The sequence below is a fragment of the Sus scrofa genome, chromosome 13, assembly GCF_000003025.6.
Source record: "Sus scrofa isolate TJ Tabasco breed Duroc chromosome 13, Sscrofa11.1, whole genome shotgun sequence".
NCBI classification, from domain to species: domain Eukaryota; kingdom Metazoa; phylum Chordata; class Mammalia; order Artiodactyla; family Suidae; genus Sus; species Sus scrofa.
Genome location: NC_010455.5, coordinates 164,816,231 through 164,841,237, shown reverse-complemented (window position 1 = coordinate 164,841,237; position 25,007 = coordinate 164,816,231).

The following is a 25,007-nucleotide window of genomic DNA, read 5'->3' as shown; positions in this document are numbered from 1 at the left end:
TATCAGCAGAATCTAGCTAGTTTATTTCTTTGCTCTTCTATGAAATTGCTGATATTTAAAAATAATTATTTTCCAATGAGCCCTGCTACGTGTAAATATTTGAAGATAGCCAGGTAGATATTTTAGTGGTGCAAAGCACAGTCAAAATTTATTCTCCCAAAGTTTCAAAAAGATTAAGATAAATGAAAAATATTCAGGGACAGAGAAAATGGAAAAGCGTTGCATTTGCAGATAAAGCATATTTCATGTAAATATATATGAAAAGCAAGTCAGTGTACATAGCATGGGGTGCAGACACAAGTTCAATGGAGGGAACACAGTGGTTGCTATTTTGGGATGGTAAGAAATGGAGAAAGTAGAAACCAGGTAATAGGAGCCTGGAGATCCTGTTGATATGTTTGAAAAATACAAGGAGAGTGAAATGAAGGTGTAGAGGCAAAGAAGACCAGATTTCAGTAATGTTAAAGATTTTGTTCAGTGTTGAAGATGAAACACAAGCAAGGAAGATTTTTAGTGGCATTTTAAAAGATAATCTGACTATACTGGAGAGAATAAAATGAGGGGCCTCTCTAGATTAAAGTTTGTTATAGCAGTTCAGGTGAGAAATGATAGATTAGAACAAGAAGGTGACTATTGAGATAGAAAAATATTTACAAATCTTGAATATATTTAAGTGTAGGGAGGTAGATAGTAGAGAGAGTGGATGTCTGTAGTAAGAGAAGGCAAATGGAAATTTACAGATTTCTGGACTGAACAACTGTGTGGATAGTGATACTGAGTTTGGAGATCAACTGATTAGTAGGAAGAATATAATGAGTTTGATTTTAAAAGTCAACGTTTTTAGACATTTTGATTTGTGGGATGTGCCAAAATTGAATTTGTCTTGAGCCCTTTGCTCTTGGAAAACTGCAGCAATGAAGAGGTCTTACTGCAAGAACCACCCTTCCCTTATGATTTTAGTTAAGACTTAGGAATGCTCCCTTAATTACATATGATGAGGTCAGACTCAAATCCTCTTTCTGTGCCTCATACATAATGAGCTGGCCCTGGATTTTGACACATTCTCACCTTGAACCAGCAGCAAGGTCTCCTTATAGGGTCTTCTAAGAATAGACTGACTTCAGGTTAAACATTCTCTCATCTACTGTCATATCATGTCACCCTCACTCATCCCACTTCCCTATACCCTGGTTATTTCTAGCTTGGTTTACTCCTCCCTATAAAAGAAAAGCACTTTTCTACCTAACCAATTAAGATACTTGCAGATCTCATGACTCATTTTACCTAATACAAATGCTCCCTTCATCCTACAAATGCTTATTTCCCCCCTTTCCACCTACCTCCTTTTTCACCCTCCCTCCTATTACAGGAATAAGTAAAGTTTGATAGGTACAACCAACTCGTACTGAGGGGTAAATTAAACTTTTGTTTAACAGATTGATTTGGATATTTCAGCTCATCTTTAATTTCATCTAGAAATTAATTTCATCTAGAAATTTTATGAGAAAGGTGAAAGCAGGCATACTTCCTCTATTTGCTCTTGTCCTGAAATATTGTAGTCTTTTCATTAATTTCCTTGTCTTGTTTTTTTTTTTTTTTTTTTTTTGGTCTTTTTGCCATTTCCTGAGCCGCTCCTGCGGCATATGGAGTTCCCAGGCTAGGGGTCCAATCGGAGCTGCAGCTGCCAGCCTACACCACAGCCACAGCAACGCGGGATCCGGGCTGCGTCTGTGACCTACACCACAGCTCACAGCAACGCCGGATCCTTAACCCACTGAGCAAGGCCAGGAATCGAACCCGCAACCTCATGGTTCCTAGTCGGACTCGTTAACCACTGCATCACAACGGGAACTCCTTGTCTTGGTTTTTATACATGCTACATGGACTAATTTTATTTCCACATAAATTGACCCTTGAGACCTTCTCATTTATTGCTATCATATCTGACCTCTTATAAATATAATATTCGCTTGCATTTATTTAGTAACTATTACTTATCAGCCATTTTATATTTATATAGTTTAGATAGTCTTGATAATTTAAAATCCTCCAATTATTTTTACATAATAAAATTATTAATTAGAAATAGAAACTTTATTATTTGTTTTATTTTCTAGGGTACATCAGAATACACTCCCATTATAGATTTATCTAAAAAATCTGAGTGGGTGTGTTCTCCAACAGACCTAAGATAACACCAAGAAATGCTCTTTGACATGGACATTATTAAGTATGTAATATAATTACTGCTAGTAAGAGAGGTCTAAGTAAAATAAACTCTTTGATGGAACAGTTTTTTAGTATTTGAATACTAATCAAAGTACTATTTCTAATATAAAGTGAATGGAAAGATATTTGATTTTAAATTAGACAGAGCTTCCTTTCTTCCTTTTCCCCCTCATTTTGTAAAAGTTAGAAAAATGTTTGCTGCATTTCTAATCTGAAAAGAGCATTAATAATATATTACACATATTTTAAAAGACTTTAAAGAACAGAATGGGATCGCGTTAAATTGTTGTAATGCTCTGCGACTCCATCCTCCAGTGCATGAAGAGATCATGAAGTACTGTTGAAAAGCCCAAATAACCTTGATTTCAGGGAATCTTCTGAGTGTCATAACTGCCTCATTAGGCAAACTGTTCACCAGCTGATTGTCATTGCTCTAGGGCGATACGGAATAAGAATTTATTCTTTGTCCTTTTTCAGTTGCAATATTCAATGAAATTATCCTGAAGAGAGAAACAAAGTTAAAAAAAAGTAATTATCTCAAATACCTTCTTCCTAAGTATAATGATAGGATACATCTATGAATTATCTATATAACTTTTTAACCTGGCTGATAAATGTAATGCAATTGCAGACTCTAACCAGGAGATAATGAAAAAACATTTTTTTTTTTTTTTTGACAAAGTCAGTTGGTGGTTTGGATACCAGTGACTTAAATAGGGAAATAATGTATATTAGTCTTATTTATAAGATGAATATTTTATTTTTGATTTGAGTATTCATTATTCAATTCTGAAGAAATTGTGTATAACTTCAAGTATCAGATTCCATTTCCCTCATATCTGAGTCACATGTAATATATGTCAAAGCTGATACTTCTGAGAGAATTTAGTTTCAACATCTTAGAAATATGACATTCTGTCATTAGGCTCATACACATTTTGTATTGTTATGTCTGCTTGGGGAATTGATTATTCAATGTCCCTCTTTATAACTGATAATCTTCCTTGTTCTGAAATTTGCTTTGTCAAAATTGATATAACTTCTTCTGCTTTCTTTTATACTGGTAAACATGCCCCATCCTTTACACTCAATCTATCAGAATTTTTAATATATAAAATGGGTTTCTGGGAGAAAAAAAAATAGTTTGGTCCTCTCTCTCTTTTTTTTTTCAACCCACTCTGATAAGCTCTGTATTTTAATATATACACCTATTTGTTATATTTCTCTGGAGAGAAGCTGTCAATAAACCAACAGGGCCTAAGTGCCTCAGACTTAAAGAGACATTACACATCATTAGTCAACTAGTTATCTCACTCCCCACTCCTCCAGGGATTTCTTGAAATAAGCATAGAGCTCTCTCTATAGTTGAGTTTCCCCTACACATACACTGTGTTATTTTTGAAATTTCAAAAATATGATCAAGTAAACAATAAATTGTTTGTATATACTATGCAATGGATTCCTATCTATGTGGTAAAAGTATTTTAAAAAGCAAGCAAATGATAAACAGAATTCAGAGCAGATTTTAGATCTTGGAGTAAAGGAAGAAGATTGTTAGATGTGGAGCAGTAACTTGGGGATTCCTAAGATGTTAATTATTATTAATTTCTTAAGCTGTGTGGTAGATATGGGTGTGTTTCTTTCGTTAGTTGTCACTACACTCTACATATATGTTATAAATTTCCCAATATCCTTGGACTTATTTTTTATGTACTATTGTAAATTTTTTTTGTATGTTACTCACTAATATCCTCATAATGAAGCTGTGAGGTATCCTCATTTTACCAATGTGAAAACTTAAAAACAGTGAGATTAAGTGATCTTCCTGATACCACACAGCTAGTCGGTCATTGAGCCTGTATTCAAAAACCAGGCAATCTGGCTCCAGATTCTCTGCTCTAACTATTATATCATATATAAATTAAAGAAGCTTCCAAAATAAACAATCAAATAAATCAACAAATACCCAGGTGTGTATTATATGTCATCATGTCTTTGGGGCTGGAAGTGTACCACGTTTACAGTAGCTCCACACAGCAGTATTCCATTCAGTTTCCAGTGGTTTAAATCACAATGTGTGATTTAAAACAAACAAGCAAACAAACAAATATGGATATTCTTATTAGCTTTTTGGAAGGTAATAGGAAAATTCAAAGTATAGTCTTTAGATATCAGAATTCTATATTAATTTGCATTAAAAACCAGCAAAAGATATTTCCTTCCATCACCTACCTATTTTTCACAATTCTGACTAAAGACTTGTTTATCACAGGGAATATCATGTAATACTTCTGTCTATATGGATGGAAACTACTGCTTTATGTTCAAACTTTGTGTCTAGTATATCTACATATATATCTATCCTGTAAACATACTGTGTGTGTGTGTGTGTGTGCGTATGTGTTTTATGCACATTGTGTATATGTAAATTAATTGAGGTATATATTTTGTTCTATTTCGTTTGTTCAAATAATGCAGCAGGAGTTCCCATTGTTGCTCACTGGGTTAAGGATCCAACATAGTCTTTGTGAGGATGCAGGTTTGATCCCTGGCCTCATTCGGCGGTTGCTACAACTGTGACATAGGTTGCAGATGCAGCTCAGGTCCAGTGTTGCCATTGCTATGGCGTAGGCTGGCAGCAGCAACTCTAATTCAATCCCTAGCCAGGGAACTTCCATGTGCAATAGGTGGAGCCCTAAAAAGGAAAAAAAAAAGTGCAATGAATATATCTAATGTATTTAGATTACATTCCATTTCTTCATTTTTAAATAGAAAGGCAGTACATCTGTGAAGAAAATGAAATATGTACTAGTGGCTATGTCAATCTCTAGAATCAGTAGACCAGAATTGTAAAAATGCAACCATAGGTTCTTTCACCTTGAGGAACTTATCTAAATTCTCAGACATTTTTATTTTATCTGTAAAATATACATATAACTACACTATAGGTGATGTAAGGATCAAAATATATAATAGGAATTTATTCCCTAACACAGTTTGTCTTAAACCCTCAGAAAAGTTACATCCAATCCCTTATATCCTGATTCCACTGAATCATTATTTTGAAAAATATTTAAGTGCTTGTGTATATTTTCCTTGCACCTAAAAATTTTAAAAATCAAATTATGGTCATATCCTGGGATTTCACCCAAAATGTCAATGAATGAGATAAAATACCAAGAAGGGAGTTCCCATAATGACACAGTGGAAATGAATCTGACTAGGAACCATGAGGTTGCAGGTTCGATCCCTGGCCTCGCTCAGTGGGTTAAGGATCCAGTGTTGCCATAAGCTGTGGTGTAGGTTGCAGACACAGCTTGGATCTGGTGTTGCTGTGGCTGTGGCGTAGGCTGGCAGTTATAGCTCCGATTTGACCCCTACCCTGGGAACCTCCATATGCTGTGGGTGCAGCCATAAATAGCAAGCAAACAAACAAACAAAATACCAATAAGTATTGAAATTTTAGGACATTGGTATTGTACTATGAGTTCAGATTTTGGCTTATCAAATGACATACCTCAACTTTATAAATGGGGTAGGTTATTAGGCTTTACTGAATATTATGGGAATTTTGAAAGATTAAGTTTATAACTAAGCCAATTAGATTGAAAAAATAAATATAGAGAAGTAAGATTTCCAACAGCAATAAAATACTAGTTGGGTTCCAGGTAAATTTACTCTATATGTTGGCCTAATGGGGAAAATATAAAAGAAGTTTAGTAAACAATATTTTATCCTGCAAGTTTGCTATGGGTAAATGGTACCCATGTTTAAAAAAGTAAAATGTTTAATTTGTCATTGGGAAAAATGCCTTTGCCACTCAACTCTAACATATGCTGAGAGAAAGAAAAACTATGAGGATGATTTTTTTTTTTTTTTTTTTTAGCTTTACTTATATATGAGAACCTGCTTGCAGGTGAACTTTACAGAAGGATAACTGCTAAAAACAACTGTGAAAAATCACCATGGCTTGTCATGTTTGTATATGATTGTCATATAACTGAAGACTTACAAGCTGTTTTTCTCCACACTTTATTAAGATTGTTGGAATCAATCACATCACTTTATCTGTAACTTTAGCCACTTTCATATAAAATTAATTTATAATAATATAAATGTTTATATTTAAGTGTAAGTTAACTATTTTGTCTGTTAATAATTTCAGTGCAAAGATGGCTAGAATTTTGGAGCCATGTGGAAGGGTGTTCATATTTTATTATTTTTAATAATTTTTATTTTTTTCCATTATAGCTGGTTTACAGTGTCCTGTCAATTTTCTACTGTATAGCAATGTGACCCAGTCACACATATATTCATACTTTTTCTCACATTATCCTTCATCATGATCTATCATAAATGACTAGATATAGTTCCCAGTGCTATACAGCAGGGTCTCATTGCTTACCCATTCCAAAGGCAATAGTCTGCATCTATTAACCCCAGATTCCCAGGCTGTCCTATTCCCTCCCCCTCCCCCATTGCAACCACAAGTCTGTTCTCCAAGTCTATGATTTTCTTTTCTTTGGAAAGTTTCATTTGTGCCTTATATTAGATTCCAGATATAAATGATATCATATGGTATTTGTCTTTCCCTTTCTGTCTACTTCACTTAGTATGACTAGTTCCATCCATGTTGCTGCAAATGGCATTCTTTTCTTCTTTTTTATGGCTAAGTAATATTCCATTGTGTATAGGTACCACTTCTTAATCCAATCATCTGTCAATGGACATTTATGTTGTTTCCTTGTCTTGGCTATTGTGAATGGTTCTGCAATGAACATACGGGCATGTATCTTTTTAAAAGAAAGTTTTGTTTGGATATATGCCCAAGAGTGGGAATGCTGGGTCATATGGTAGTTCTATATTTAGTTTTCTGAGGTACCTCCATACTGTTCTCCATAGCAGTCGTACCAGCTTACATTCCCACCAACAGTGTAGGAGGGTACCTTTTCTCCACACACTCTTCAGCATTTATTTGTGGACTTGTTAATGATGGCCATTCTGGCTGGTGTGAGGTGATATCTCATGGTAGTTTTGATTTGTATTTATCTAATAATCAGTGATGTTGAACATTTTTTTCATGTGCTTGTTGGCCACCTGTATATCTTCTTTGAAGAAATGTCTATTCAGGTCTTTTGCCCATTTTTCAATTGAGATGTGTAAGTTGTTGAGATGTGTAAGTTATTTGTTTATTTTAGATATTAAGCCCTTGTCAGTTGAGGATATTCATATTTGAAAATTTTTTTAAATGACACTTTTAAAGCAAATTTGACTTATCTTGAATAAAAGCATTACACAAATTATAAAGACACTGACCAAACATGTGGACAACTATATAAAACAATTTGTTTTTCCTAGTTTAGATAGTGATTTTTTAAAATAAAATCATTCTCATAATCTTTTCAAATATTTTGTTTAATAAATCTATTTTTAGGCTGATAGAGTCTTAACATAATTTACTATAATATGGACTAACACCCAAACTTTATCTGTAAAATCAGGAAAAAAAAATTATATTTTCAATACACCACCTGTTAATGAGGAGGGAAAACATACAGAAAAAAAAAATCACTATACTAAAGCTACTAATTAGAGATGGAAGTAGGACAAACAAGATTTTTTGGAGAGATCTATTACAAATTTTAGCAAACTAAAAGGCAAGAAGATTTAGTGTTAATTTGGTACTATTTTGAAATATTACATAGGTAATATGAGATTACTATTATACTTAAGAAGGCAAAGATTTGAAATTATGAATATATGTATTGCATCAATATTCTTTAAAACATTTATTTCTAATAATTCTATTAGCCATTTCTAAGCTATTACAAAGGTATAATAAGAAGTTTATATTTCCACATTTAGTCCCCTTAGCAATCTTGTGCATTCAACCATAATTATCAGATAAACAACAATAGCAAAAATAAGTGAAGTCTGGGGGTGTTCAGGAAATCACTGACATCCTGGAGATTGCAAGTGCATATACAATATTCAACCCAAGCTTGTTGGATGATGAGAACCCTGCCTGAAGCATCCTGGTCAGAGGATGGGTTGGAGTAGCAGTGAAATTAGAGGTGGGAAACCCAAAGCCCAGGTTTTCCTCCAGTTTCTTCAGAAATACACATAAGTACAGAAATATATGCCACACATCCTGGGGTTGAATGCATCCTGTTGAGAGCCAGAAGCTCTAGTTTTACTTTGCACATGTTTTGTAAAATGGCCTCCATTTCCTGTTCTTCCAAATATTCACTTCAAATTTCCACAGAAATTTAATCACAGAAATTTTGAAGTCATTAAGGCTCTGTCAACTAGCATCCTTCATTGCCCCAGGATGCTAGTACACAATTAACCCTATAAATAAAAATGTCATAAGCTTTCCTGTGACCCTTTTGCATGTAAAATACTGCAGGATTCATAGTCTTAGGCAACATGATAAACCCAATAAGAGGGCTTCTGTAACAGCACAATCTGGTAACTAAAACTATCTTCTCTTTTTGAGCACTGATCTACAATCTAATTCCTGCAAAACTTATAATTAGTAAAAATTTTAGCAATTTCATTGAAGGGTGTTTTCTTTCTTGTCATAATATTTATGTGTACAAATCACTCATGAGCTTCTATTCCACCATGATGATCAGTCCATGTCAGGATTGATTGATACTAGTACTTCTCATGTAAAAGAAAATTGTACCCAATTATTTTTAAAATCAAGCAATAGTAGGATCTTATAATTCTAGACCAAAATTATTTAAACCAAATCACTGATGAAAACTGTCAGAGTAGTGTAAACATATATATAAATAATGAATTATTCTTTCATATATATTATCTAATGATATATATAAATAATGAATTATTCTTTCATATATACTATCTAATAATAAAATAACAAATTATCATTTCACAGATGTAGCACTAAAATTAATCTGTCATGTGATGATATATGCAAGAAATATTGTGCATATTAAATTTGACATTGAATAAGTTAACTTGTTGCTTTATATATAAATTTCTTTATATCATATACATAAAGCAGATAGTGCTTTACATTTTATTTCACAGTAACCTTGATGCTCCCTGCTCTCTCATGTGGTTGAATTAAAAGTTACAGCCCCAAAAAGCCAATAGAGAGCTCACTGGCATTTTCAGCTTCACAATACCACTCAATTAGTTATGTGTTGATCACTGTTTGAAAGTGAGTTGAAATGTACCCTGGCAAATTATCGAACAAATGTTCCAAATGACTACAGCATTCATCTGTTCCAAATTAGACTACTCAATCCTTTTATACTGAGGTCCTCACCAAGCACTTTTCCTCTAGAAATCACACAAATTCTCCTTAAAATTCCTTAAAATAAAAATTTTATAAAGGGAAGATCTTAGACACTTAAGAGTAAAAGGCATGTTACATTAGAATTAAAAAGGAATTGCAAATGCACAGAAAGAACCTTGATGAACTCATTAGTGGTAAAGGTTGATAGCAAGTACTGTCCCTCCCAGCTGTTACAGTTTCCTGTGAGTGTAAATTTTGCATGTGTTTTATTTTAGAAAAAGAGGAACAAGAAACATTCATGTTCTTCCTCTTGTCCTGACCTAATTTTATAAATGAAAAAGCTGTTCAGTCATCTAATTTTGACTTGGTGTTCATTTTGAAAACATGTTTTGGCAAGTGATATTGCTACTCTACCATTTCCCTTCTCTGTAACTTGTTTTTCTTGTTAATGGGGAGCATTGTGATGATGAGATAGTTCATTCATAGAAAGTGTCTTGAAATTATAACTTTGCTTGCTTTTCTTTGTTGCTTTAACAAAGATTCAAGATCAGTGTAACCATTTATATTTTTATGCTAGTACTTACTGGAATATACCTCTTTGCACTCTAATGGACTGCTATCCTAGGCCTTTATTCCCTCATATAGAGAAAGGAAAAAAATAATTAAAAGGAGAGGAAGAAAGAGAGCAAGTCCTAAATATTTCCTGAATTTTTTGTCAAATAGAAATAAAAGTGAAATTTAAGCATCTCTCTGTGATCTTTCCTACAAGAATTCTTAAAGGTGATCAGAACATTTATTTCTTCCTCAAATTAAATTTTTTTTTTTTACAAATGGTATAGTAATAAAGATCAAGAAATAAAATGAGAGAAAATATATTGAAACTAGCTTTCTAACACTATATTTAACAATTGATTTTCAACATATATTTCTTACCTATTTGGTGACATCTACATAAAAACAGTAACTATGCCAGATTTTTTTTTCTTTCTTTCTTTTTTTTTTGTCTTTTGAGGGAGACACCCATGGCATATAGAGGTTCCCATGCTAGGGGTCAAATTTGAGCTGTACCTGCTAGTCTGTGCCACAGCCACAGCAATGTCAGATCTGAGCCACGTCTGTGACCTACACCACAGCTCATGGTAATGCCAGATCCTTAACCCACTGAGTGAGGCCAGGGATCAAACCTGCATCCTCATGGATACTAGTCTGATTCCTTTCCACTGAGCCATGATGGGAACTCCTATGCTAGATTTTTTTTTTAGGCAAAATATATTTTAAAAACTGGCCATTTAAAATCTCCCTTCTTTTATTTATCTTTAGTCACTGGCTAATACTCCTATGTCTTCTATCTAGAAATAATTTTTTGTCCACAGTAATTTTATTTTGTTAATATTCCAACATCCTTAGTTTCACTTTAGATTTTTATAATTAATTTTTGTCTTAGCATAGTTTTACCTTTACAGAATGATGCCCAATATAATATAGAGTTTCTGTACAGTCTAAACTGGTCCCTCTATTATTAACATCTTATACTAGTATGTCATATTTGTTACAATTAATGAACCACTATTATTAGCTGGAGTTCATACTTCATTCAGATTTCTTTTTTTCTCTAAAAGATATCTATTTTATTCATTTATTTATTTATCTATTCACCTATTTACTTATCAGTATAAAATTCCACTCAGACATTTATTTTATATTTTGTGTTATAATCCAATAACACTTATTATTTTTACTCAAATTGCTTCAGCTTTGGCCAATGGGAGCTCTTTGAGTTGACTCCTGCTTCCTTTTGAAATCTCCATCATTGCAGTATTTTTATTTTGTTTCAACTTTTTTTTTCTTTAGCACTTTCTTATTTTCTGACGCTATATGATATTCAGCTATCTTGAGTATTTTGAAATTATGTTTAAATTTTCTAGCAGATGGTTAACTTGAATACAAGAATTAGTTCAAATTTAATACATTTAGTCATATGTATTAAATGGAAAAACAATATACTCAAGACAGCATCAAAAATATAGATTAAAATATGTTAGAAATTAAAAATAACATATATTACACTTACAGGTTAAATTTTGTCTCCCCCAAAATATGTTGAAGTCCTAACCCCCATTACCTGTGATTATGACCTTATTGAAATAGGATCTTTGCAGATATAATCAAGTTAAGTTGTGATCGTTCTGGATTAGGTTCTAATATTGGCTGGTATCCTTATAAGAGAAGAAGAAACAGACTTAAGACACACAGAAGATAGCAGGTTAAGGCATGGGCAGAGATTAGAGTTATGCATCCACAGACCAAGGAACACTTGGGGTTTCCAGAAACTAAGAGAGATAAGGAAGGATCCACCCCTTGAGACCTGAAGTGATCATGACTCTGTCAATATCTTTATTCCAACCTTCATCCTCCAGAATCATGAGAGAATAAATTTCTGTTGTTTTAAGCCACCTAGTTTAAACATTTTGTTATAGTAGTCCTAGGAAACTAATAGAATGATTAAGTATCAACTTTAGTGCAAAATTGAATATACTAATTTTAGACCTTAATGGATCAACTATATAAAAGTATGTGATCATAAAATAACAGAGTGAAATGTAGTATTAGAAAATACTTGTACTCAGTGCTAGGCTCTGTTCTAGCATGGTTTATGGCATAAATTCTGAGATATTAAACAGTTCATATTTCCATTTTACATGCTTACAAAATAAAACCTAAAGCAGTTAAATGACTTACACAGCTAATATGTATCAGCATTAGGACATGAAATTTGAATCTAGTTTGCTTGACACCACAATAAATCTAGAACTTTCTCTCTCTCTCTCCCTGCCACCCCCAACAAATACCTGTCTTCCTTTGAACTTGTTTTATAATCTTGTCCATGTATTTGTTTATTCCCTGCCTCTATTTCAGTCTCTTTATGAATACTTCCATTTTATCAGTCTCTGTGCCTTTCTCTCTCCCCTTCTTTTAATGTCAATTCACTCTCTATCTCTGTTTTCTTTTTTTGAAATACTAACATACTTAAAAGGGAACATATCTCTAAATTTTAGATCTCTAAGGAATATTTGTATAAATTCATCATATAAGACCAAAATGAAACCCTCAATGAAATTCCTAAAAAAAGACTTAATATCTCACATTCCCAGACCCCAATGAAACAGTTGAAACAAATCAAGGATCAAATTTTACATATTTGAAACTTGCCTCCTTCAACCCTCCTTGAGATGCCAAATGGCTCAACCCAACTTAAACTGAAAACAGGGAATCCACTGATGCAGACATGACAAGTGAGCCACTAGGAGAAATAGGAGGTGTCAACAGATGGGCAGTGGCTTTGAAGGGTTAAACTTATAAATTGTCATACATATTGAATGGATAGCTTCTATAATTTAATTCTGATTGAATTAAGCTGAGCAGTCACACTGGCAGAGTTTAGAGGGTGAAACTGCTGGGACTCTTCACTGTTTGGTATATAACCTTTCACTTCATTTCACTATTTTCAGTAATCTCCTTCCACTCCCAGGAACTTGAGTCCTGGAGTTCACTCTCGCAGTTTCAGCATCCCAGCAAATGACGTATACAATATTCTTCAGGAGCAAGAGATGGGAATATCATACAGTGAAAGAAGATAGCGGGTACTTCAATCTTACTTTTTCAGCTTACCATTACCTTTTAATGAAGGGACTAATTCCTATGTCTTTCTGGGGTTCTGGAATACACTCAGTTTTCTTCTACTAAAATTTCAATTTGGATAGGTCTGCATAATTTTGCATGTTATTATCTGCTAACTACTAACAAAATGTAATTTATGTTTTCTTTACTCATTTTTCTTCTACTTTAAACTTCCTTTAAAATTTTAGTGCAGTTTCAAGAGAGGTAGATATAAAAATGTATGTCCACACCAACATCTTTAATTTAAAGACAATTTAAAAATGCCTCTAGCATTTGATGAGTATTAATCACAGAAAAGGGAAGAAAATAAGTCTCTATTATGTTTTATAAAGTTGCTATCCACTTTTATTGGAGGCAAAATTGTTAATATGTTAGTCAAAAATGATGTACTCTGGAAGGGAAAGATTAAAGTTATAAGTAATACAGTATTCTGATATAAGGAATAATTGTATTAACTAAAATTGTTTTTTGATTGTTAGGTACAAGCAGTGAATGATATAATGGAGAGGCTTATGATAGTGAAAGAGATGGATTGATTGAATGATTTTCTTTTTAGGGCCACACATGCAGCATCTGAAAGTTCCTGGGTTAAGGGTCAAATTGGAGTGGCAGCTGCAGGCCTACACCACAGCCGCAGCAATGCCAGATCCCAGCCATGTATGCAATCTACACTGCAGCTTACAGAAAACTGGACCCTTAACCCACTGAGGCCAGGGATCGAACCTGAATCCTTCCGGACTCTGTTGGATTTGTAATGTGCTGAGTCACAACAGGAATTCTGAAAGTGATTTATTATACTCCAGATTCTAAAAGAGGAGGAGTTACCAATAGAAAGACTCAACTGAGCAGGTAGAAGACATGTGAGAGAGAGAGAAAGAGAATGAGCAAACTTATGGACAGGTGACTTTATGGGGGATCAAGGGAGAGTATCAAGAAAAAGCCATGGGGGGATATCCTTTGCGTGTTTGAATGTCACAGTCACTGGGGAGGGAAAGAAGGGGAACTTGAGGCAGGTATCAGTCCTATCACACTAGTGTACCTAGTCACCTAGGGTGGCGTACTTAAAGCCTGTCTTTGGGGTTGTTAAGGCATCAGAAACTATGGAGTTTTAAAAATCTGTAATACAGTTCATCCTATGGCACCTCACATTATTAACAATACTAATTGGATGAATAATACTTGTTACCCTGGATGTGGAGAAGTTAAAGGTGAGTGGGACAGCTTGTCTTAGATATCACAGGCAAATTTTATAAAAGCAACAACAAAGAAGAATCTTATGATAGAAATTTGGAACCCAGTTGGCAACCAGGCATCCCAATATGTGAACCATAGGGAAGAGAATAGGTCAGGCATCTCTGAAATTTGTTGGAAGATTTTTGTTGTGTTATGAAATATCTTTACATCTTTGCCTATTCCTTGTAACTTGTTCTATACCTAAGTAGAGTCAATGATGTACACACAATAGGAAGTACCTTAAGTGGCATGAACCCTTATGTCCTTGGCTATTAAGTAAGTAGTCAATATCTGGTCTGTTATTCTTTACCATTTGGGCTAGAGACTCATGGGCTTGTTGTATAAGGAGCACTATTTCATGCAGCCTTTGAATATGATTTGAAAAGACTGTGGAAATGTGCTGGTTCACAATTATGGCTTTTTTTTTTTTGACTAAGTCTGCCATACCAGTGCCATTGCCAGCAGCTGGCTCCTGTGGCTATGACAAGTTCTGTTAAGATGGAATAAATATTATCTCTTGCTGGAATCCTTGGGTTGTTAGAAATGGGAAGGTACTCAGTGGATAAAGAACTGTGGTAATTCCTAGTGGATATGGTTTCATTAAAAATCATGTTGGAGAGTCAGCAAAGAAAAATATGAGGTGCTGTGTCTGTGAGTTTGGGCCACCATAAACCCCAAAGTGCCATTTAATGCAGTTGTGAGAATGTAGTCTTATATATAACTAAGGGGGAAAGAGTGGTTTGACAGTCTTCGATAAAGATGGAAGATGAGTTTGTGGTAGAAAGCTGTAGAGAGTAGTAAGAAATCAGAGAGTGGGTGGTTCTCTCTCCAGAGAATCAAGGGTTTGAGTGATATGAGGCAGATGCCTCCTGAGGAACATAAAAATCTCCATTAATTTTAGGAACCTCTACTAAAAGGATCTTTAAGTATAAGCTGTACTTTTTAGCAGAGGGCAAGACTATAAGGTTAAGTAGACCGTGAGCTGAAGAAGTACGTCCTATGTCCAATTTGTGTCTTAGATGAGGTGACATACTGAGGTGGTAGTTTTAGTGTAATTGGTGAAGTTGCCTCTGGCATGGGAGACAAGGCAGCTCTGCAGTGAAGTCTTGAGTTGAGATAATGTCATCTGAGGTGATAGCATCTCCACAAGTGAGATTTGGGACCAGAATGACATCATCTGGGATATGGAATGAGAGGTGTCCTTTTCAAGTGCACACTCATTGGAGCTAATGTGGCCTCTCAATCATAAGCCAGTGAAAGTACCCAGACCAGTTGCAATAAGTCAGTTGACAAATGTGCACAGCTGCACCTGACAGGGTTTTTTATTTTGGTGAAAATTTAAGTTCAGAGGAGTCCTTATCAAATGAGCAGCTGCCTGGTCTGTGAAATAATCTCTGGTTAATCTCTGGTTTTAGGAGTGTATTCTTTTTGCATCTTGCCTCCAGTACTTAGCAGATATGGGTAAAATGAAAAATTCATAAAATTAAGTGCTGGGACAAGGTAAAGAATTTCAGAGTTGGACTGGAATTTGAAAAGCAATTGCTGGAGACCATTATATTGTCAGTTAGGCTGACTATTTGGGATCTATTATTAACTTTTCTGAGGGCCTAACATTGTATATTATAATAAGTTAAGTGTGTCTGTGTCTTACGAGTAATGTCTATAACTTTGGAGGGAGTAGGGGTGTCCTATTCCTTGCATTACAAAGTAAAGCCTTGTATTGTGGCCTGAGTGTATGTAGAGGTATGTGTGATTTTGATTTATATTCTGAGTATTTGTGAAGCAAGAGATCCCCAGATAGGTATTTTCCCCCTAAAAGAATAGCCCAACTGTTTATTATACATATGAAGATAGTATCACTGTTGCAAAGAGCAACATCATTATGATGACTGCCTGAGGTTTGGCTTAGTGTCTGGTCTCTTGGGTCCTGTCCTTTGTTAGGGCTATCCTGGCTAAGAGATGAAAAGCAATGACATTCCACGTGAAAGTTAGCAATGCCTCTCATGTAGTCCATGAACTCACACTATTGTTCATTCAGTTAATCTCAAGGGGCTCCCCAGGTAGCCAAAGTGTCTCATGGAGGGGTGACCTTCTCCAGTTCCCTAATATCTGGCAAGGGACTGAGAGTATGGGAAGCTACCCCCTTCTGCTGGTGGAATATGCTAGAGTGTCCAGGTTTAACTTCCTCCTGACCTAGGGAGGCCTCTGTAGCTGTGCCAAGCTTGTGGGGTGCTGTTACATTACCCAAAGTGTGTCAAAAAGCTAGGTAGTGAGGCCACAGATTCAGGATCTGTGAGAGCCTCTATCTCTAGGAGAACCTAGCAGGTAGGCATTCAGTTGTTGGTATATAGCCCAAAGCCAAGAGTTTAGTTACTTTGCATTAGAAGCCCTGGGGCAATATCAAAAGGGCCAGAAACTCCAGGAAGCACGAGAAGAAGTTGCCAAAGCCTCTACAGTTAAAGAGTTTTTTGAGAGCACTCATAGGAGTGCCTGTGGATTTTAATTTGTGAGTAAAATTTGTAAAAATATGTGTCACCAGAATTCAAAAAGACTAAATGATTTTGGACTTTATGTGTTCTTAATGGGTATGTCAATCTCCTTGGAGGAGGATATTATCAATGTAATGTCATACCTGTGCTCTTGAAGGAAGGTGGATATGGTTATATCTGGTCTGTGAAGTCTGTGTGTGATAGAAAAGCTGAGGAAGTACCTCCACAGCGAGATGGAAAAGGAGCACCCTCTCCATTTGGAAGTGAAATTACCTAAAGTTGAGAGCTGCTGAAATATGTGTTGAGCAGAACGTGTTAGTTAATTTATAAGAGCAAAATATTTACTAGTCATTCTTTAAATAGAATCAGTAATTTTAATGATATTGAGTACTGATATTGATACTGGGTATGGGGGCCTTGATAGATGGAACCAGAACCGATGCCTGAAAGATGTTACTGGAATCCTGGTTCTTGTTCATGCAGTTGAAGAATGAATTCCATCAACACACAGGCAACAAGCAAAATCTTTACTTCAGGAAAGCAAATATCTCCCAGGCCTGCTGGGAGGGGGGAGAAGAGCACCCACTCTCTATTGTCTTATAGGGGTTTTTATCCATTAAAGATGGGGGGGTTCCAACGTGGGGTCCAGAAAGATGTGTTTTTCTCCCATTGGCCTTGCTCAATTACTTATGTCAGTCCTTATCCAATAGAAGTTTTAGGGGGTGGAAATGTCCCCTAAATCTCATGGTTTCTTTCCCCTTTTCTTCCAATAAACTGAGGGGATTAGGAAATAATGTCCATCTGGGCATAGGTACACACCCTATTGTAAACAAGGCCTGTGGGGATGTTAGTCCTTGGAGCCCTTAGGCCACAAATATTAATCAATAGCCATATCAAAGAATGCATCAAACACCCTGCTCTTATACTGACTGCCTGAGTTAGTATTCTGCCTCAGAACCATGGAATTATGGAGGTAATAAGCCATAATGAGGCTCCCTTTATTTATATATTTACTTTTTCAGATTTAGAACAGACAAAATTGAGATGTCAAATGGAGACGCAGTAGGGATAAGTATCCTGGTTTTTTGGTTTTTGTTTTTTGTTTTTTTAGATTTTATATATTAAGTTTTAATCCTTGAAGTCCTGTTTTGACTTACATCAGGTCACACTAACTATTTTAATTGTAGGTTTACAGAGTTCTATTTTATTAAGTTTGTAAGTGTTAAAAACTTACTTTAATTTTAATTCATTATTTATTGTTTCAGAGTGTCTATTCCCACTGTGAAATGTGTTAGTGTAATGGCTTTTGTAACTGTTGGAAGTTTAGGCAAGATTAAAAGGAGGCATACCCATTTTTCTTCCATTTTATATTTAGTTACTTTCTTAAGATTATAGAGAGTACATGTTTAAATTTATTGGGATCCCCATGTATAATTATAATTTGAGTCTCAGTACTAAATCCATGAATTTTGTCAATGATTCATTTTAGCACATGTTAAACTTAAGTTAGAACCTACATTGAATAGGCACAAAAGCCAATCGGTGGCCCCTTTTATCTTTTTTTTTTTGTCTTTTTGCTTTTTCTTGAGCCGCTCCCGTGGCACATGGAGGTTCCCATGCTAGGGATCTAATCAGAGCTGTCGCCACCGGCCTACGCCAAAGCCACAGCAACGTGGGATCCGAGCCACGTCTGCGACCTACACCACAGCTCATGGTAACGCCAGATCCTTAACCCACTGAGAAAGGCCAGAGATCGAACCCGCAACCTCATGGTTACTAGTCGGGTTCGTTAACCACTGAGCCACGACAGGAACTCCCCTTTTATCTTTTGTTATAAAAATTATTTTAGTATATAGATGTTGGATTTCCAATTGCATCAAGTTATGGGATATTGTTCAAATTATTTATATATTATATATACACCATTTATTCCATATTTATATTAAAATACGTATATAATGTATTTAAGTACCTTTATTTTCTCCCCTTATATTTAGGGGTTTATTTTTTAAATCAATAAGTATTCTGCATTATATTCACTAGATCTAGCATTTATTCAGTAATGCCCCCTCCACCACATGCTCTTGCAGTCACCTGAAACTACAATTTTTAGTTGTTGCCTCTGGTTGATAAGGAAAAGGTGGAGATGGGCAGGACCTGGTGCCCTGAGGCCATAGTCTATCCCTGAGATTCCCCAGCAGAGGGTAGTCAGTCCCCTCCCTTTTCTTTTTCAATTAAGCAAAATCTTTTAGAAAGGCTTTTTTCTCTAAGTTACTGTCTTTCCTCCTCTCTCTTTGATTGTTTTCTGACAAGCTCTTGGTGGTCCCTGAGTGGTCCCTATTGTGACTAGGGGCCTTTTTCTTTTGAGCGTCCCAATCAACCACAGAAGGGCTGGGATCCACATCCAAGAAAGCAACAATGGCCTCAACTTTACCTTTAAATATTTGTTTTCTGACAGTTTAAGAAAGGAACTCTTTTCACATAGTAGGTTTTAGCACTAGTAAGTGAGTGAGCATTGACCAGGAGATTCATAATCTCAAATGAGCTGAGAAACCTCCTTGAATTTCTTAGGGGAGCCAAACAAAAGTGGCCCTTCCCCTTTTTCCAGTCTCCGTGGATGGATCTGTCATACCCCATGGGGACAGGGGATGAAGAACAGCAGCAAGGGAGGCAGCAGAGAAGGGGCTGCCACCTGGCAGCATTGGCCTTCCTGGGTGCCATGTTGAACTCTCTGAAAGAAGGGACACATTTATCACCAAACTGGAGGGGAGCAGTACTTACCCTTTACAAGTCTCACTCAAGACACAGCTATGTGGACAAGGTCATCCAGCCAGTAATTGAGACCCCCCTCTGTTTTCCTGGCTAACACTCAGCTTGTTTGGTGGACTTTTCAGTGCCTTAATGATGGCCCTGGCTGAGAGTCTTCCCCAGTTAATGTAAGAGAGGGGATCTTAGTAATAATAAGTTTAGGCATTATATGTGAAATGAGAGGCTTTATATCCAGTGCCTCTGTGTGTGGGAGAGAGATAGGAGGGCTTTACCCCTCTTGCTAAGATCAAAGGCTGAGAAACAGGATCCTAAGGAGTTTGACTTGGGGTTGGGGCAGAATCTTTACTTCAGAGTGAAGAGTCTTGGCAGGTTTCTCAAGGGGCAGCACAAAGCAACACAAAGCAGTGCAGAATAGTCCCAGCAGTGAGGGGCCCTCCCAAATGGTAGAGCCCATTTGGCACAGTCAGTCAGTAAGACATGAGCAGTCCAATGGCACTTTAATGGGATTATTTTTTCATCCATGACTTAAATCATCTCATATTAGTTGCCAACTGTGATTTAAGGAATAATTATATTACTTACAAATGGTTTTTTTTTTTTTTTTTTTTTTTTTGATGATCAGTTAGGTGCAGACACAGAATAACACATAGAAAGGAGTATGATATTGAAAGAAATTTATTACACTCACAGGTTCTGGAAAAGGGAGGCAGCAAGCAATGTAGGGGGCCATGAAGAAAACCCAGGGAGTACACACAGCCTGTTTGTAGGGATGTTGAGACATTAGGAAAATGTGACGTTTTAAAAATTTGCAATGGAAGTACTTATGCTATTCAAGGCAGAAGCTCAAATATAAAAGATGTTATCTCTGAATTCAGGTGAAGAATAAAATTATCTAATTCTAGCAAAACATGGAGATAAGGGGAGAAAAGGAGTTAAACTCTGAGAAATATATATATTTATATTTATATTTAGCCTTGGTAAAGATGAAGCAAGTCTTTAAGAATCAAATGATTTAAAATAAAAAGTAGATCATTATAAAGATGATTAATCTAAACTTCATTTTCAGTTAGAATCTAAGTAAGAGAATGTTGATAACAAGTTTCTTTGGACTACCTTTGGATAAGACAAAAAAGCATAACTGATCATTTGATCTGTGGTATATTTATACCAACAGCTTTTTTGTTGTCGCTAGTTTTTTAATTGTGTTCTCTAGGGGTTTAGTTGTCACATACATGAACTTATCTCTAGAAGGATCTTATGGTAACTAATAATAGAATATTTATTTACTTAAAGTATTTTGCTATATGTTGTAATGATGTCCATAAACTAAATTTAAGGCAATTTAACAGGTAAAAGCTGTGTAACTATCCATGAAAGTAGACAAATAATTTTTAGTGTTTTCAGAAAAAAGAAAAAATAGATTTTAAACATTTTGTTGTCACAATTTTTTTCTTTTCTCATACAAATTTGTTTTTCAATTTTAACTTTGTTGAAAAATTTTATTATACTATGCTTCTCAAAATTCTGTTATGGCTTTAATTATCCATGTGTATTTGTTTTCAATCTACGAAAATAAAAGCGTCTTTTAATTGATTTTTATCAATGCTATTAGAGGCTACTGACCAAGAACTGTGCTAATATCTCATTGGAGCTCTGTTTCAAACCTTTTGTGCCAGGGTTGCTAAATGCTATAAACAATGATGTAGGTTACAGGAGAAGTGTTTGATGCTTGTTGATTGTGCTCCCAGGACAACTGTTGTACCTCCCAGGACAACTGCTCTGTGTTTAGGGATTAGACAAATTTCTTCCAAGATTATTTTCAAATATGTTATATAACAAACCTGATATAAACAATACTGCAGTTTGAAATCTAATATTACCTTGTCAACAGATTGGTACACATGTATTTCTTTCTCTTATAATTTATGACTTGATAACATTGTTCTGTGTTTTTGTTTTGAGTTCCTCTGGAAAAATTAAACTGGTTGACGATACAAACAATTATTGTCAAGGGCCTGTTAAATCCACACCATAAAATCCCTCTTCTGAGCTAAAGCCTGCTTCTTCCTCTTAAATATTAGGAACAGATTTTTACAGTTATCAGAGATTATACACTTTGAGGTTTTTTTCTTTATTTTCTTTATTTATATTTTTTTGCTTTTTAGGGCCACACTCATAGCATATGGAGAGTCCCAGGTTAGGAGTCCTATCCCAGCAGTGTCTGTGGCCTACACCACAGCTCATGGCAGTGCCAGATCCATAACTCACTGAGCAAGGCCAGGAATCGAACCCACAACCCCATGGTTCCTACTTGGATTCATTTCTGCTGCACCATGACGGGAACTCCTACGCTTTGAGTTTTTGTATCAAGCATCTACTTTTATTATATACAGTTGTCATATAGTTTAACACTTTAAAAATCCCAATTTTAACACAAAGAAAATAAGGAAATAATTTTATTTTAATTCATTTGTAAAAAATAATATAATATTCATATTTTTGACTTAAAAATCGAAAGTTACATAGAAATATAATTCTCTATAGTTATGGAATTAATATAATGTAATGCAATATAACCTTTAACAATTTTTTAATAGAGGGATCTGAATTATAACCTGAATATCATATTATCTAGAACAGTTTATTTGAAAACATTTGAAACTTACCTATAAAATGGGAAAAATACCTTCTTGAGGAATCTTTGTAACAGTTAAATGAGATAATATATGTAAAGTAATTAGCAAAGTTTCAGGCCTAGTATAGGTATTCACTAAATAAAAAGTGTTATTAGGTTTAGGAGTTGTAATAAATTTGTAAATTTTCTGTCTAATTCTGATGATTAATGGTTATTTTAATTTTTTCCATTATATACACTAGGGAGTATTTCATATTTTCAAGTTAAAATATTAGTAAAACATTAAAATTTGATTTAGTAATAAATAGACAAAGCAGAAAAATGCATTAAATCTTATTTCCTATGCAAATTAAGACAATAAAATATCGAAGAAATATGGCTAAAGTAAGTATATGAGAAGAAAAAATGAATTACTACAAAAAATAAATTATCCGGACTTGTATTTGCTTAGCTGTAAGATCTAGATCTACAGGAAAAGAACTTTAATCATCCATAAGCCTAAACATGTAAGATAAAATGTTAGACCTTTAGATTCAGGTAATAAAACCCTTGCCTTTGTCTTTAAAGTGAAGATAAAGTGAAGGAATGATTATAAAAATGATTAATATGTTTAGTATTTTCAGTAAAAATATGTGACTCCATGTTTAATGTAAATTATCTCATTGTATAATGGATATCAAATCAGGCACCTAATTGATAGAAGTTTGTCATTTCCCTCTTCTGCATATAATATGAGTAAATAATGAAAATTATGTTTTTTCTTCTTAATATACATATTACAACAATGATTTTAAAGAGTATTGCACAATGTCCATAATATCTGCAGTTAGAATTTTATAACATGTTGCCGATAAATACAACTAGATCATATATTTGAAGGGTATCAAAGTGGCAAGCAAGGGAAAATTATTGCTAGTGGCTTTTTAAGTAAACCGTAGGTATTCTTAGCAGTGGTCATAGAGAATTTACAATATGATCCATGTTCCAAAGAATTATAACTTTTTGATATTCTCAGAATAATATATTATTATGCTGAAATGCTACATAAACAAGGTATTTTGCAAATAATTTTATATTTTGTGATTTCAGAAATGTGTTACTCAAACTAAGGCCTTTTACTCTATGAGTGGATACTCAACAACGCAGACTCTTTCTTTGTCAATAAATATATTGTCGAATGTTTCACCAACTTTTTTATTTTTAATTGCCTAATTAACATCTGTGAATCCATGTGGTTAGCACCACCTATGTACTCAGCACCATGTGATGGTAGCTTTAAATTTAAAAAATATTTCTATTAATGTCTAACATTTGCCTTCATTGTTTCTGACAGAGCTCAATGTACCCTAAGGGATGTAATCTAAGTACAGCTTCTCAATTGCAAAGAAAGCTGAGGAATAATAATTTTAAGGTAATTTGTAGATTATTAATGGTTTGTCATGCTCCTTTGGCCTGATTCTGGTCATATTAGGGTCATCTGCAGTTGTGAATATATTGAAAAGATAGAATGTGGGAAAGAGATAAGACCTTTAATTTTATGCTTTTATTTGCAAAAAAAAAAAAAAAAAAAAAGAAAAGATTGTGTTCATCACTTCATTACCAGCATTTTCAAGTATAGCAAGCATTTATTATATGGAGAGGTGTGATATATTCAGCTTTGTGGTCATTAGGATGATGCTGATTTTTTTTTTTTTTTTTTTTTTTTCTGCTACAGATAAATTTACTATAGAGGAGTTCCCACCGTAGCACAGCAGAAACAAAACTGACTAGGAACCATGAGGTTGCAGGTCCAATCCCTGGCCTTGCTCAGTGGATTAAGGATCTGGTGTTGCCGTGAGCTGTGGAATAGGTTGTATACTTGGCTCGAATCTGACATTGCTGTGGCTGTGACATAGTCTGGCAGCTGTAGCTCTGATTAGACTCCTAGCCTGGGAAACTCCGTGTGCTGCAGGTATGGCCCTAAAAACCAAAAAAAAAAATTAGAAAAGTGAGTAGTGTTCAACACCCATTTTAAAGTTAGGATAGGTAAAGAAAACACTCTAAAAAATAGAAGGCAAACCAAATGAAAATAATACACACAAAAAGTTAAAATGGATGTTAGCTACATAGGAAAATAATCTGAAAAGGAATTGATATATGTATGTGTATAACTAACTCACTTTGCTGTATCCCTGAAACTAACACAACACTTCAAGTCAATTATACTCTGATTTTTTAAAGTAAAAATTAAAATGGATGTTAAACACGAAGGATAAAACTATAAAACAAATTATAAGAAAACATAGGTTAATCCATTATGACTTTGAGACTGCAAATTATTTTTAGGTTGAACACAAAAAGCACTAACTATACAATTAAAATGAATTACAAAAAATTTAAAAAATGATAAATTTTATTTCCATCATCATAAATTAAAATAAAGCAGCAAATGTACATGCATCTCCCCTTGCCATGTATATGCCTACACATATGTCTAACATAGGACAGAAAATATGAAGGACATTTACAATTCCATTATAAGAAAATAATCTAAATTTTTAATTGGTGAAAGATTTGAATAAATAGTATATAAAAGATGTCATACAAATTACCAACAAGCACTGCACATCATTAGTCTTCAGGGAAATGAAAATTAAGAACACAGAGTACTGCAACACACTCCCCTTTATACTTAAAATTAAATTGTCCAATGATCCCCAAC